General features: G+C 40.2%; 1 long non-coding RNA gene across 1 annotated transcript; it reads right to left on the reverse strand.

The window, feature by feature from the left end:
* Window positions 1-294: 294 nt before the first annotated feature.
* LOC110483445 (uncharacterized) lies at window positions 295-9235 on the reverse strand. The gene is made up of 2 exons (XR_002467568.3): window positions 8980-9235; window positions 295-8888 (listed from the first exon to the last, which is right to left on the reverse strand). It is a non-coding gene; the product is annotated as an uncharacterized LOC110483445 (long non-coding RNA).
* Window positions 9236-16039: the final 6804 nt, after the last annotated feature.

Raw genomic sequence — 16039 nt, forward strand, 5'->3', positions numbered from 1 at the left:
GACTCCCTTTGAAGTGGGAGTACCCCAGTTAACGCAGCTCTCCAATGTTCCTCCAGGGCCAGGATTTCACTTGGCCTTATAGTCCTGATTTCAGATGATCTGCTGTTTGAAAACACACAACCAAGTTGATCTGCACAGCATTAGCACCCTGTCCTGTTTCTTAGAAATTCATCATAACATGAATACCTGGTTTGTGAAATCAAACATTATCTGTTCATTTGGGTTCCTTGGCCTGCCATTCACTTGCTTCTAAAATAAATAGGATTACTCTCATAAAACAAGGTAAAGCAAAGATTTCAGAGGAATGGAATCAGATTTAATATAAATGCAGGCACCAGAGAGGTTATTTTTAACATTTGCAAGTAATTCTTCATAATCACAAACATTACAAAAATCTTAGTGAGCATCATGCCAAGAAACCAAGTCAAATTTGAAGGCAAGTGTGTGATTCTGTGGCTTTTAACATAAAACCCTTGATGGAAAGAAGATCCACAGGTTGTGACGCAGCAAATAGGGCACTGAAGTGTGCTGGAAGTTCTGCTTCTTTATAAAAGGAATATATTCAGAAAACTCACAGAGGTTCATAATCTTACCTGCCATTTCAAGGTGAAGAAAGAAAGATTGGAACTTGTGATCTCATATGCAGTTTTAAAGAATTGTAGGTTTTAGTTTTAAAGGAGTAATATGAAGAGATGTTGGAGATGACACACCAACAAATATAGCTCACTTGGCACAGTGTATGCGTGTGTTTGCAGGAATTGCAGCTGAGATCTGTAATACACTGCCATCTGTAGAGGTCATGAGCAGGTGATTTATGTCAAGATTCACCAGCCATTTGTTTCAATCCTAACCTACCAAGTCTGCAGCACTGTGCACCACCTCCTCCATCCTGAATGTTTTATGCAGATAAAATACTGCACAAAAATCTATCTCCAATGTCCTCTACTAACTGCCATTATTTCAAATGTCTCCTTCTTTGAAATATCAAAAACATTTTGACCTCAAAGGGGCCTAAATACTGTGTCTGTATACTACTAAGAAAAAAAAAAGCAAACCCAGACATAACTGGCATAACTGTGGTATACCTGCCTCCATATGAATAATTTCTTTGAATGTTGGTGTGAGTACTGTTTATGCAAAACTAAAGTGCCAAAAAAAAAGATAAATGAATTCACTGTTAAGTTAATGATGATAACAGCACAAGTGGCTAGAGAGCTAGAAAGCATTTCTCATTTGAAATTGTTGCATTCTGCCTCCCTCGACATTTCTAAGAGCCCTAGCTTTGTAGGTCAAGACACCAGCCATCTCATTACCTGAGTTTCTGCAGCCTGTTAAGAGACCAGGTTCTCCTTGGCATATTTGTTTTGTTCACTGCCTGTTCCCTTTCATTAAAAACTAAAGTCATCTTATGATGAAAGCAGGACTATTCAGAAAAACATAATTATTGAGACTCACTGCAATCCTACTTTACTAGCTCAGGAGGGAAGTGATATTTTCCCACATTTTCTCCTACTCAAGAGTAAATTTATAGTAAACTGCTCAACAAAAAAGTAACCTTTCAAAGAATTTTCAGAGGAACAGAGGGGGAGAAAATGTAGAAACAGAAACACCACACTTTGGAGAAAGAGTATAGAGAAAAGACATGTTCAGGGGAAAATTCAACAGATGAAAGCCTGGCTCAATTGAATTCCAGAATAAAAAAGTCATTGGTTTCAACAGGGTCACGATCTCTGTCAAGATCTGAGTCTGGATTCACTTTTGAAGTAGGTGTGACCTAAGAGCAGGAGGGAAGTATTAGCAATAATTTAAAATATCTCTCTCTGTCTTAAACAGCCCATCATACATTTCATTATGCATGTCTACAAAAGGCACAAGTAGTTATGAAACACAGCTATCTAGGTACACCCCATTTTTCACCACACTACCCTTCTTGCTACCCTTCTATTGCACATAAACATGATTTTCTTTTTCTTTTTCTTTTTCTTTTTCTTTTTCTTTTTCTTTTTCTTTTTCTTTTTTGTCTTTGCTGGTGCTGAATGGGATGATAGCATTAACACAATGGCTGGTGCTACACACCAGAACTTCTTACATTTCATCTCAAGCCACTTTTTATCATAGATAAAACAGCATCATATATCTAGAGGCACAGGCTTTGGTGCTACACTGAGACAACTGTGATTACATGCTCTATGCTTCGGTGCTGTGCTTGTGTAAGTTATACTTGTGTCTTGTATACACACCCACACACTACATGTATGCAGCAATTCTGAATGCACAGGCACATACATGCATGGATACAGGAAGAGCAGGAATGTGGGAGCCACAATAATGCTACTCCTGGCTGTTACAGGAGCATTTGTTACAGAATTTGTTTCCTGTTAATGGATCACAGAAAAAAAAAATCTTATGAGGATTTTATTTTGTTAAACATTTGTATTCCCTACTGCATTGCAATAAAAGGAATGTGCTAACTGCCACTCTTTTAAGAAATATGAGACAATTCCTTGTACTTTTGGTTTGAAATTGGAACTGAAACACATTTGCTGCAGAAGAACTGATCTGTATGGCTCTGCAGGAGGTGAAGGCTGGGATTGAACTCACTCCTTGCGGCATGGGAATCTAGATGAGTTGCTCTATATCGTGTATCCTCTGATCATTTTCAGAAAAACAGAAAGTTGCCATAAAATCACAAAATGCTCAGCAAATCTATGACTGGCCAAGACTTTGATGTCAGGAATGCACCAATCAGTACAGCCATCTCACACCTGCAAATGGAGGCAGGATTCTGGGTATTTTGATGGGAAAAAAAAAATTATTGCCTGCATATGCTCCCAGTAAATCAGCATTCACTTAGTCACACAAGAGCATGAAACTCAGCATAATAGATCTTTCATATCTCACAGGAGAGGTCACAGTACAAGAATGTTGAAAAATATAACTCAATCTTTTGTAGGTAAGAAACTTCTAGGTAGGAGGTGTAAGTTGTAGCAAGAATAGAAACCTCAGAGGAGATCATCAGAAAGTGACTAATATGGGTTTTTCAAAAGACTGTGCACAATTGGCAATATTTTCAACATGGACACGTATTTCAAACATGTATCTCGAACTCCTTTGACACCCTGCTTCCTATGCAGTAAATACACACACACAGAGCTCAGATTTTCAGTTTGTGTCATTAACTCCTTATTTCTGCTACTCATAATTACCCAAAGTATTATGATCACATCATTCACATACTCAATTGTTTGGAAAAATTTTCATTGAAGAGATTTCCAGCAGGGCAACTTTACATTTAATACAATTTCTGGTGCATTATATTTTTTATATTTAATATGTCACTTGATGGTTTGTTAAACTTTCTGATTTGATGCTTGTTATAAACAATCAGTGTGTTGGAATCCAGATAAACAGCAAGGACGCAGCTCTTTTCCAAGAGTATATGCTGTATCTTGTTTGTTGCTTTTCTTTGAACTCTCTCTTTTTTAGCACAAATATACCAAACACTCAAATGTTTTATTCTAGAAAATGCGGTACTGCATTAATATGGTATTGAATGCTTATTTGGATTTGCTGAAGCCCAAGTCAGCTAATACCCCAGGTGAACTGGATGAAACTACAACTGGCTACAACCAACAAGGGCAAAAACCTCAAGAGACAACTGTAGACAAAGGCTGTCTACAAAGCCTGTTGCCTGGCATCCTACAGGAAAGTGAGGCAGGACATCAGATTTTGATCAAGAGAATATTGTTGAGGGAAGTGGGACCACAACTTTCTGGAGTAACCTCCAAGGACAGACAAGGCAAACACGATTACTGGGCATCAAACTGTGCCCCTCCTCACTTTCACTTCTCTAAAATTCTGTCACTCCATGAGACCGTCAGGAAGAAGCAGAGAAGGAAGTGGTGTGAGTTTCAGTAATGAATCAATGCCAGGAAAAAGACATAGGAAATTCAGCTCTGTAGGGACTGAATGCTTTGCCTCAGACACAAAATGTATTCAAATTCATGTCTCCATTTCTGGTTTCATTTTTTTAATATCTTCCCAATAAATTCCAGGGGCCGAGGCAGGACAGCTCTAGGTCCAAGGAAGCAGCTAGTTGTCCAGGGAGATGCACAGGCAGCTCACACTCATCTAAAAGGTACCTCAGATGTGCACGCTGTTCACAAACCTCTAAAAGGTACCTCATTCATCCAAATATTTGAAATTAAACTGCTTCAGACAAAAATTAGTTCACTACTTTTCAGCACTGAGTCCCATTTTTTATTTTGCATTTCCAAAGGCACGTGGGTCCTTCTCTCCCACCCCCCATTGTCTCATATTTTGAAAATTCCCACTTCTTTGAGTGTGATGTCATGCTGCATTGCCATGAATATTTAACTTAAAATTGTAAGTACTAAATTGGTATTTCTTTGAATGGCAAAAGATCACACAGGGGGAAATAGCGGTTTAAACAAAGTTCTTCTATAACTAGTGATAATAACAAAGGAAATATTCATGATTACATCAAAGGATTCTTCACTAAGTATTGTTCTTATTTGCTTCCTAAGGGAGCACAGAGTTCTCTGAAAAGATAACACTGTTTTAGGCAGATGTAGATAAATAAAAGAAGGCCATCTAGAGATTCCAACTTCAAACCATGGCCTGAAAAATACTCCATAATCCAGGAGAGTTCTCTAATTGATCTGATTACATGTCAGGCATCAGCACTCTGTTAGGTATGCAGTACTGATAAGCCTGCAGTGTGTAAACACCTTTTCAGATGAACATGACACACAACACTGCAGCTACCCTGGGCATCTGTCTCCACATACATAAGGCATAGCCTGGGGATTAATTTCATCCACTAGTATAAATAGGACTAATTTTTTGAAGGACAGATAGCTAAAAATAGCTAAGAGTAATGTTATGCAATAAAACCTGGTATATGTTTCCCCTTTCCAGATAAAAGAATCTGACATGGCTTCAAATAAAAAGAGGTTGCAGCTTGACGAGAACACAAAATATATTCATTTCATTCCCTTCCAGAGAGGCAGCATTTTAATCTTCCATACATTAAAGATGCATGCTCACTATCATATCATTTCAACGGCCTAAATATTAAATTATGACCTCACAACACTTCTGCCCTCCTCTGGAAAAAAAAAAAAAAATAGGTCAAAAATAAATGGAAACAAACTGTTTTCTGCTCCTTTTTATGCATTTGACAGAGAGAAAAAAAAATGAGGGAGATAAATCTGCATAATACTGAACCGAATCTCTTTAATTCCAGTCAGCTTTTATCATTCAATCACTGAGTCTGTATGTGGAAAAATTCATGCTAATTCCCCCTAGCAACAGCCGCAGCCTATCCGGGGGAGCCCCACACCAGGCAGCTGCCAGCCAGCAAGAATAACTCTAAGTAGGTCAGCCCTGCATTTCTAAAAATGCCACGGTCTAGTAACCCCACTGTCCCGTCTGTCTGCCCTACCCCATAATAACCTCGATCGCTTGGTGACACAATGACATACTACCCTGCTAGAGCGCAATCAAATCCCGCTGCATTATTCTGCTGCGAGCATTGCTGCTGGATGAAGGACCCGTCGAGGGGCAGCATTAATCAGGCAGCCATTCATGTCCACTAGCACTTCACTCTGGAGATGGGGCCTGCATTAATGACCAGCTGTTTGAACTAACACAAACAAAATAATGCCTTCCACCCTGTTGGCTGTGCAGAATACACTATTCTAATCAGGCAGGTTATGCTCATTGACTAAACCTAAGATGTAAATTAAACAGCTCCAGACAATGCCAGCTTTTGTAACCTTCTATTAATTAAAGTAAGTATATTTAGATTATACTACACACAATTCAAAGAGCTATTGGTTTAATATACAGAGTCACCTCCTCCTACAAATTTGTGTTCACAGTCCAAAAAAACCCCCAAAAAACCCAAAACAAACCAAAACCAAACCAAAAACCACCCACCCCCACTGTTTTTAAAATACAATCTACCTATCTGGTAAATTAAAGAGCAACTACAACAGAGCTGAACTGCAAGTGACTTCTGCTGGGAGCAGGGAAACACACCAGAACTCCAGTAACTGGTCTTTGGGAACAGCGACAGACATGCATGCTGGATGTGGTGGAGGGGTATTGATAAAAGCTCTATAAGCCTTTCCCAGCCATGACACAGAGAAAGGCCAGTCGCAGCAGATTAAACACCCCCTGCAATCCCACTGCTTAAGCACTGCCGAGTTGCCTTCACGGACCTAAAAATAATTGCAGAGGTCAGAAAGCCCCTTGGCAGGATCTGGGCATGTGTCTTTAAGAGCACACCCACCCCTCCTGCTTCCCACAGCCCTGGGGACTTCTGTATGGCTGCAAGATGCTGCAGGAAGCCCTGTCCCTTCCCCCTCGCTCTTAACCGAGAAGCCTTAATATAAACCACACCAGAGCCCAGCCGGTCTCCTCTGGGGTGGTATTTCAGTATCAAATCTGCAATGCCAGAACAGAATTTCAGCAGGCTTGCTTTGTGTCTAATTGCACCTTCCTTTTAAACATCTTTGTGCAGCTCGCCAGTCTGTTCCTTCAAAGCGCGCCTCCATGTCATGCAGCTGCCTGTACAGGACAGAGCTAGGAAAGAAATTTTCAAGGGTAGATTGCTCATCTGCATTTTTCCTGAAGGATTTGCACTTTTGGTTAATGCGTGCCATAATTCAGTCTTCACTGCTGCAGAATTCAGCAAACCTTGTGCGTGTAACCCATCCACATCTGAGTTAGGAACACAGCAGATTCATTAATCCATTTTGCTCTTTCTTGTTTGAGCCAGGCTTGTTAACCAGGTTATGAGAGTCTTCCTTTGCTTTGTGGCACACATCTCATAGCAATTCCTGGAGAGATACAGTCACTGACGTAACCGTGGGCTCCTAATTACAAGCTGCTGACATTTTGCTTGCCTCTGTAGCTTTGAAGCTGCAAGTTCAGAGTCTCTCCTCCTCCCTCTTTGCTTGCTTTAAACTGCCTGAGTTAGAAGCACACAACAGATTCAGAAAGGTATAGGAGTGGCATAAACTTATTTGCAGAGCCTGCTGTATTGCCAAAGTTGTTTTTCTTTAAGCAAACAGAAAACTACAGTTTGGGAGTAATAAGACTCCTTAGCCCCCAGGACAAGAATGCTATCCAACAGCTGGCTAAATACAATTCAACACACAGGGCTGCCTTTGTAAGCTGGGGAAAAAATAGTGGAAGGACTAGACGGGAGTCCTGCAGGGTAGCTCACCATGACTATTGGGAAATCCCCTCATACACATTTTAGTATGACATTATGGTCTATGGCTTTGTATAAAAGGGAAAAACGGAAAGAAAAAAAACTCGTCTTTCTTGATACACAGCTGCTAAAATCCATGCCAAGCCCTGCTAGCTGTATGCAGTGGTTGTTTAACCTGTTTCTGCATTGTTCAGATATGGCCAGGCTGAGCTACCTACCAAATGCCTGTACTGTGACAAATCTACCTACTCTAAAATCACCCCAAGCAGATTCCAAAGTAAAAAATATACCCAGGTACATTTCACAGAAAGCATTGCCTTTTCCCAATATATGAAGAATCCTTTTAAGTTTGAGGCTGATTTTGAAAATCTAAGAAAAAAAAGAGAAAAATAAAAAGATGCAAGTATAACACCGAATACAAATGCTCAGTTGAAGATTTAGCCATCTGATGACTGTGGTAGCCAGCTGGTCTAGAAGTCATCTGGGATGCATTTATTTTGATTAGATTGATCACATTTCTATTTACAGTATAGAATTTTTCACCGTACTGAATACAGCTGTGTTTATAGAGATTTTAAGATGGAGAAAATGAAACCCCATGGTTTCTCTCAGCACAGTGCAGAAGGTTCAGTGCTTCAAGGTGTTAAGCAGAAAGGATCTGCTTTCGCATTTCTTAAAAGAATACTGCCTACCATCTGTTTTCACAAAGTGCCACCTCAGTCAGGAAATGGGTGTAGAGCTAGAGCTGAAAATACAAGCTGCAATCAAGTCTGACCCAGCAAACTGACAAACGTCCCCTGTAAATTGGTCAGAAATGTCTTTCTTTCATTTCTGTACGTGTTCACACACACACACAAAAGCACATACGTACACAGATGTGAGAGGCTGCTGTTTTCCCTGGGGATATTCCTGCAGCCACCTAACTCATCAGTTCACTCCCTGGCAGCACCAGGAATGCTCAAGCTACAATTTACAGTCCCTCGGTCCATACATTGCTTTGTTAATCAAGCCATCCTCTCTGCAGTGAGAATCCGCAGAATCAGACAAACGGCACAGAGCGTTTCTTCTTCCTTTGCATTTGCATTCACTCGCTCTCTCCTTCTCCCTTGGCTTTGCCTTAACAGGCAGATGCAACCAGTACCTTATTTATCCATCTCCAGTACAGCACTGAGGTGAAACCCGACTGCAGCACTGTGACTTCCCCATATTAATCCTCTGGAGCAGCAGAGGCTGGATTCTTCTTGCTGATGCCCTTGTCAAGCACTGGATTACTTTACATAATATTTCTTTAAGCTTTCACCCACCCTATCCTAGATTAACACCCTTCCTTTCTCCTCCCTCCACCCCACCACAGAAAACCCCGAAATCATCACATATTGCAACCCTTGGCTTCCAGAACCAATAAAAAAATATCCGTGGCTCCATCGCTCTTCTTCCTTAGCAATGTGCAGACGAGAGAGTTTCGAGTCAGCCAAGCCAGGGTGAAACGCAGGCAGCAAGACTGCAGCAGCCCCAGCAGCAGCAGAAAGAGCAGCAGTCGCCCAGGTAAATGGAGGGAAAAGCAGATTCTGTCGGAAGCGGTGCAGTATCATAGCTGTGAGGAAAGACTGTCTTGCTTCTTCCGAATGGTGCAGCTTTATGCCTGCAGGAACGGAGAAAAGGGAAGACCCAGATTTAAAAATAAAAGCCAAAACAGTTAAGAAGAAACAGTAACTATAACAAATTGTCGTAACTTTATTTTTCTGAGCTTTCGGGCATTTCTGGGAGGCTGCCTCTTTTCCTTTCCCTCCCCAAAGTATCCTATGTTGCTGGATGTTACTGTCCAAGAGTGCAGAGTCACAAAGGCTCACTCTCCAAAGCGCTGTGAGACCAGCATCACATGAGAAACCACATGACGCACCCAAATCGGATGCTGATGTGGTCCAGTATTTCACTCGGGGGGGGCATATCTCAACCGAAACATGCCCCTCTCTAGTGGTGAGAATGAATTTCCCTTCAAAAAAATAAAAAAAATTTAAAAGGCAGCAGACCAAAATATAAATATCTCCATATCTATCCATCTTCAATGCCAATGCTTCAGAAGGCAGGAGAATGCTGTTCCACAGACACTAGCTGGATGGCAGCAATATTACTTCCAGGCTACATTATTCTAAACTGATTGCACTGAAGTGAATTCCTGAAAAGCATACTCCATGTCTCCCTACCATGAACAGACTCAGAAAAACATCTCCATTATCGTTCCCTGCAATCTGTACCCAAACCTGCATCCTGAATAATTTATTTGAGACTAATAAGCTGTTTGCCAAGACTACTCCTTTTCCCACTCAGCCCCACACTCAATGAGCAACTACAGCAAGAAACACAGAGGCATTCACCATTTCCTTAACCAGTAATTTTAGTAAATGCACTAATCAGGAAAAATTGAGCAGAAGAGTTTTTTCCTCTTTTTCATGCATGGACACAACAGGGCTCTCTCTGGTTTTCGGATGGTGGTAACATTTTTCTCACACTGACAACTCAAAAGCTTTCAGTCCAAGCCAAGAAGCAAACATTCTTGCCTGCCAATTCCTGCAAAGGTGTTGTGCCACCCTATTTAACGCAGAAACATCTGGACACCTCTGTCAGCCCCCAAATGAGAGCGTGCAGCTCTGCAGTGCTGTTTACTGTCAGGGCACCAAGCAGTTAACATCCTTGGCTGCTTTACCATCTTGCCTATAGGAGCATGGAACCGAGGGATTGGTTCGCTTGAGAAACAAAAGCAGAGAAGCTGACCTTGATGATCGATGGAATTGCTGCTCACAAAGTTATCATCCAACAAACAGTTAGCGGTTTGTAGCTTGTTTTATGCCTAACAATTGTTCAAGTGACAGGTGGCACAGAGTCTTCCATCCCCTTTGTTTGCAAAAGCTGGGCACCACCTCGCAACGCTGTGTTCCCTGGCTCTTTACACTGAAACTGTACACGGTGTCGGGGAAATATAGGAAGAGAACTGATGTGAATCCACACAGCTGCTTTGCACAGGATCCCATTTCAATCTTTGAAGTTACATAATGGTGATAAAGCACAGAATTCCCCCAGAAGAGACATGTTTAATCCTTATATAGGAAAGCGCAATCGGAGCAAAACCCAAGTGCTCTTTTGTGCTGATTTCACCCTTCCCAACTGTTCACGCAATAGCAGATTGCAAAAATTTGTACAAGGCAGTTGTAGCTTGTTCTCATTGGCTCCTATCAGAAAGAGGTTTTGCAATGGGCTGCACCTAGGAATTGCCTAAATTCCGCATAAAATCCAGTAGTAGCATTCAGCCTCAGCAATACTGCTAGTGTTCAGGAGAGGCGCAGGACTGCATGCACAGAAATCACAAGATTACCACAGTCATCTGAGGGCATTTTCACCTGTGGGGTTAATAACTTCAGCACTGGGAATTCTCTGATGGAAAATAGTAAAGGTATACCCAAATTCTGACTGTAGCTAATCAATATAATACTGTACTTTCAGATGCTATGTCAGCCAATAAGGAGAATCCAGGTTATGGATTATTTTCTCAGTCCAAAATATAAACATTACTGAGACAGGAACTGAGTCCAGCAAAATATGTATCTTCAGGTCTTTGGATTACAAAATGAAAGGAGCTGGCCTGATGACCAATCCCATGGTTTTAACCTACAACAATGATAACACTCTGCTCTGAATGGTTTCTAGTGTGTTCTCATTAGTTTCTAAGACAGAGCTGCAGCAGTTCGTAACTCTGTGAGTCAATGCTCATTCTCATCTGATACCAGTAGCTCATTTATCTGTTCTGACATAGGGATATGTTGGAAGGGTCAATTGGAGGTAACTTAGTGAAACCCCTGGATATCATCAACACTACATCAGGTCAGATGCAACCTCAAGCTGAAGACTCTGAGAGGTGGAGATTCCATAACTTCTTCCAGTGCTGACCTCCCTCCCAGGGAAAATAAATGCAGGAAATAAATGTTCATCCTGCATTTATTATATAGGCAGTCTTCACTGCACTGCCGAATTGCATACATTTTCCTAGATCTGTCTCTGAAAGCACAGGAAGGGCACCAAGGAATTAAGGGACGTTTTATATTAATTTAAGTTCAGCTCAAATTAGTAGCACCTCCAAATTGTTACCACATGATTATAATTTTATCTCCAGATGCTTCCATTTCAACTATTAACCAAAGCACTACAATGTTAGTGAACACCCTGATAACAATTCCATTTCTACCAGGTGTTACCTGGTGTGTACCCATAAGAAACAGGAGAAAACCCAGGGATCCCTTGCATATGAGACCTAAACTACACTCAGAAGGCAGAATCAGGGCTGAACTAACATGAAGGATGTTGGTTTATTCAGAATAAACAAGACACTTTTTTCAATCAGACCTGGAAAATGGGCCCTAGAGTATCTATAAATATATATCCACAACCTTGTGATAAACCTATTCAAGCACACAATGTATGTACCTTTAAGGAAGATCCAGGGATACATAGTCATGTTAGATGTCAGTGAAGAGGGAGGAAGGAGAAGAGGCAAGAATTATAAAGAGAAAGCCAGTCATAATTCCCTCAGAAATGTAGAAAGGTTTAGAAGAAGAAAGGCTTTATGTGAGAGACAGCCTTATGCACATAGTGCTTGCAAATCTAACTTTTATACTTCAGATAAAGTCCTCAGTAAGTGCTTTGTTAACAGCATGGGTAATAACCTTTCTTCCCTCTTCAAATCTCTAACATAGGTACTTTGTTAGATGCTGTTAGCTCTCAAAGTAATTCAGTAGCAGACTCTAAATTACCTGTCTAATATGACTTTCTCAGTTTAGCTTCAGAGCATATTTTCTCTCCTCCAGAGAACGGAGAACTCAGAAGTTGTCCAAACATAGCAGCAGAGGGTACAGGTAAGAATTTTGGCTTGAGATCATTACTGTTTGTGCTCACATTAAAGCTTTTGGGCTGAAACATGTGGGAAGAACTGGGATTGTTTTGGATGCTACCTTGACAAGTCATCAATAAAAATTTTCCCAGGTTTGGTGCCAGGATCTGAAGACGTGTTCTCAAACACTTAATCACAAATCCTACTCCATATTAGTGTGGCTTTGTGCTGCCTTAGGCTTTGTGCTGCCTATGTTGGATTTGATGTAACTGTCCACAGGGGACAGGCTTCAGAGCAAAGATTCAGCAGCTGAGTAGATGCTAGATGAATCAGAGCTATATACAGAGAACCCAAAATAATCTTACTTCATGAGAGATTAAATGCTACTGAATTTTGTGGAGTAATTTTCAGATGCGGTTAAACCAAATACTTCTTTATATGGCTAATTTTCTGCTTGGTACAGTACTCCAATGCAACATGGACCCCTGCAAGTGTGATGTATTGAACGTCACTGAAAACAAAACTTTGGTTTTGGAAAATGAAACATTTAGGGTGTCAGCTTTTCCTTTTGGGAAGAGTTCCACTTTGGGTCTTTATTCCTGAAGTCAAAGGAAGCGGAACTTCACCTTGATGAAGCATAGCACTAACCTTGATTAAGGTACTGAAAAGACTGGGCAGAAAAAATAAAATCAACCATAAATTTGAGTTTTTCCTTATTATACTCAAAAACTGCCACCCCTGAGTAGCACTAAACAGTGCCACCTAGGAAGTAGGAAGTGAAAAATAACAAAAAAATAATTGGAGAAATGCTATCTTTTGAATTAGAGTAGAATGCCACTAGCACACTTGTGTATATCAGTAAAATGAGGAGTTGCTAATTTGATATAATCACAAGGAATGGTCCAGCTGATGGTTCTCAGCAAGAATCAGGCTTTGGGGTTCAATTTTAAATGACCGTTCTCTCTGTAATCTGCAGACGGAGAAAGAATTATCATTAGATTTGAGGTTTCAACCCAAAAGCCAGGAAAAACTTGATGTTTCACTGAACTTGAAACCTCAAAGTGAACCTCAAGCGTGCAAACCTTATGGACTCAAATCAAAACAAACATATGTCAGTGAGCAAAACCCACAGAGCTTCACATGGGTCTAAGCACTGAGCCATACTGGCTACTGGCCAGGACATGAAGAGCCCTACTCATCACACCAAATACCAGCAGAATTTTAGTGACCACAGGGTATGGCTAGACACAGACTGCCATCATTTGGAGACACTTAGGTCAATGCCATCTGAGAGCTCAAGTCCCAAAAGCCATTTATCTACAGTGTACCTCTTCAGTAAGGTAAGATATCTTTTGAGCAGTTTTGTGTGATCACAGCTAAAGTCCTTTGCTACTTGATGGGCTTCTACAAAGCCATTTTCTGGCATCTCCTTGCTAAGCTATAGGGTGTCTGGAATGGAGAACTACCTCCTCATAAAAAAAAAAAAAGACACACATTAGTTTTCCAAACAGTTAAAAAATGACCATGATTCCACCTTTTTAGTAGAATTTTCAGTAAAATACACTGGAATCTGCCTAGACCATCTAAGTGAATGCATGTGAAAAAAAAACAGGGACATGATGCTTCTGTATTTTCAGCACAGAGATGTTCATGACAAGAAACTGGTAAAGCACCACAATTCTGCATTTTTCTCTTGCAGTCATCTGAAACGAGAGCAATTTATTTGAGTTCACTGACTATTCAATACTACTCTTACAAAAATTTCCCAAGTTAATTCAATTTTCTATGGATGTGTGATGGACAGTTTATTGCAATTACCCTCTCAATGTTTCAAGTATTTCAGCGCTAGCCACACATGCTTGTGTTGGCCAGCTCTTTAATCATATTTAACAACCTGTTTCCAGTGTGAGTACAAATGCTATCTTTAAAATTTGAGTGATGTTTTCTCTATATTCACCTATGTTTGATTGTTGTATGCTAGAAAATGCCTACATACTTTAAACTAATGAGTCTATGTAACTTTAGGCTTGTCCTGTTGAAAGTCTGCAAACTGCAGCAGAAGTCCAGGATGGGAGCAGAAATAGGGCAATTAACTGAGCAGAATGTGATATATTGATGCAAATGCAACCAAATGATAAATGACACTGAAAAACATCTAAATTTCTCTGTGTTTGTGAAAGTTTCCTAAGGTTAATATTTCCATTATTCTTCTAACTTACTAAAAACTGTTTCCAACAGGTAACTTAGTCCTGAGGCCAAGCTCTTCTTACAGTTCAAAAGCAACTGGCATACTGTATATGCCAGTGTAAAACACATTGGGACATAAGCTAATGTAGAGGACTGTAATAATTCTAATGATGCAAAAATAAAATAGCAACTGCAAAAAGTACTTAGAAGCTTGTGTTAAAATGTACAGCTTGTAGTAAAATAAGAATAATTCTCTAACTCACTTAGCATTGATATTCCAGTGATCTTATAATTCCCTTTTATTTTCTTAAAAGTGTAGAATAACACTGTTATGACATAGTTCTGGAATATTTAATTGCTACAAAACATACCACTTAAGCTACATTACCAAAACATGACCACCGAACTGTGTCATACATCTTCCATTAGTTTTGCATTCATTCTGCATCACAATCTTAATTTTGACTCCAAAACTCAACTGTTGCTTTGCTAAGTGAACCAGCGCTTCAAGAAGAGAATGTAATCTGAACACAAAAGTTCCTCATGTAACTACCCTAATTTCCTTAAGTCTCATAGTCATTAGTACTGGGTCAATGAACATAGAACACTAGGAGAAATTATGCAAATTTCAGGAAATTAGGAAGTTGTGCAAGCTATCAGTTCTTCACTGTGAGGATGGTGAGGCACTGGAACAAGCTGGCCAGAGAAGCTGTGGATGCCTCATTCCTGAAGGTGTTCAAGGCCAGGCTGGATGTGGCTTTTGAGTGACCCAGTCTAAGGGATGGTGTCCTTGCCCGTGGCATAGGGGGTTGGAAATAGATGATCCCATTAAGATCTCTTCCAACCCAAACCAGTCAATGATTCTGTGATTCATACAAACCAACCTACAAACCCTAATGTGTTTTACCTGCCTGTGAGAAAGATGTGTGATGAAGAGGTTACGCAGAGACCAGAGTTGCACGTACAAGTCCATGACCTGCTCAGCCAATTAATATTGTATGTATATAAAAATTTACTAACCAGTTTTGGAGGAAGGGGAAGGGTGGGGGGAAATTTTAAATTTTATGCTCCTTAAGGAAAAACACACAGAAAACATTGCAACCAAACCCTTAGTGAAACTGCAGACAAGGCAGTTAATATTTGGTCTTGGGCAAAAGACTGGTTTCCTTTCCTTGGCTGCCCAGTTTTAGATGGGTATTTTACATCAAACACATTACAAGTTCAAAGTGGAAGAGCTATGTTTTTTCACCTGTGGGTGGTTTCAACTTAGACTTCAGCATTACTGTCAGGAAGTCAGTTTTTCCATGCGTGTTACTGTAAACAAAGATTGCATGGCACATCTCCAAAAGTGATAGAAGGTTAAGGTCAAACTGCAAGTGCGACAGACTGCTTTCAGAAACCAAAAGCATAACACTGAAGTGACAATAACCACACATTCAAACCCTAGTTGATACTCTCATCACTCAGCTGTTTGGGCAGTACAACAAATACATGCAAATATAACCTTACTTACCATTTTTTAATACATATATCTATAAAAATACATAAATTTTGTATATATATGTGTGTTTCATATATACTTATACGTACAATTCACACCTATTGTAAGTGAAAAATATGTATCTAGCTGAAATGGTTAGGGAGAAGAGTCAATATTAATATTAATATTGTCTCCCACTCACTTTCTAACAGTTACTTTTGACTCTGTCAAACCTCATTCCCATCTC

The sequence above is a fragment of the Lonchura striata genome, chromosome 1 (genome assembly GCF_046129695.1).
Source record: "Lonchura striata isolate bLonStr1 chromosome 1, bLonStr1.mat, whole genome shotgun sequence".
NCBI classification, from domain to species: Eukaryota; Metazoa; Chordata; class Aves; order Passeriformes; family Estrildidae; genus Lonchura; species Lonchura striata.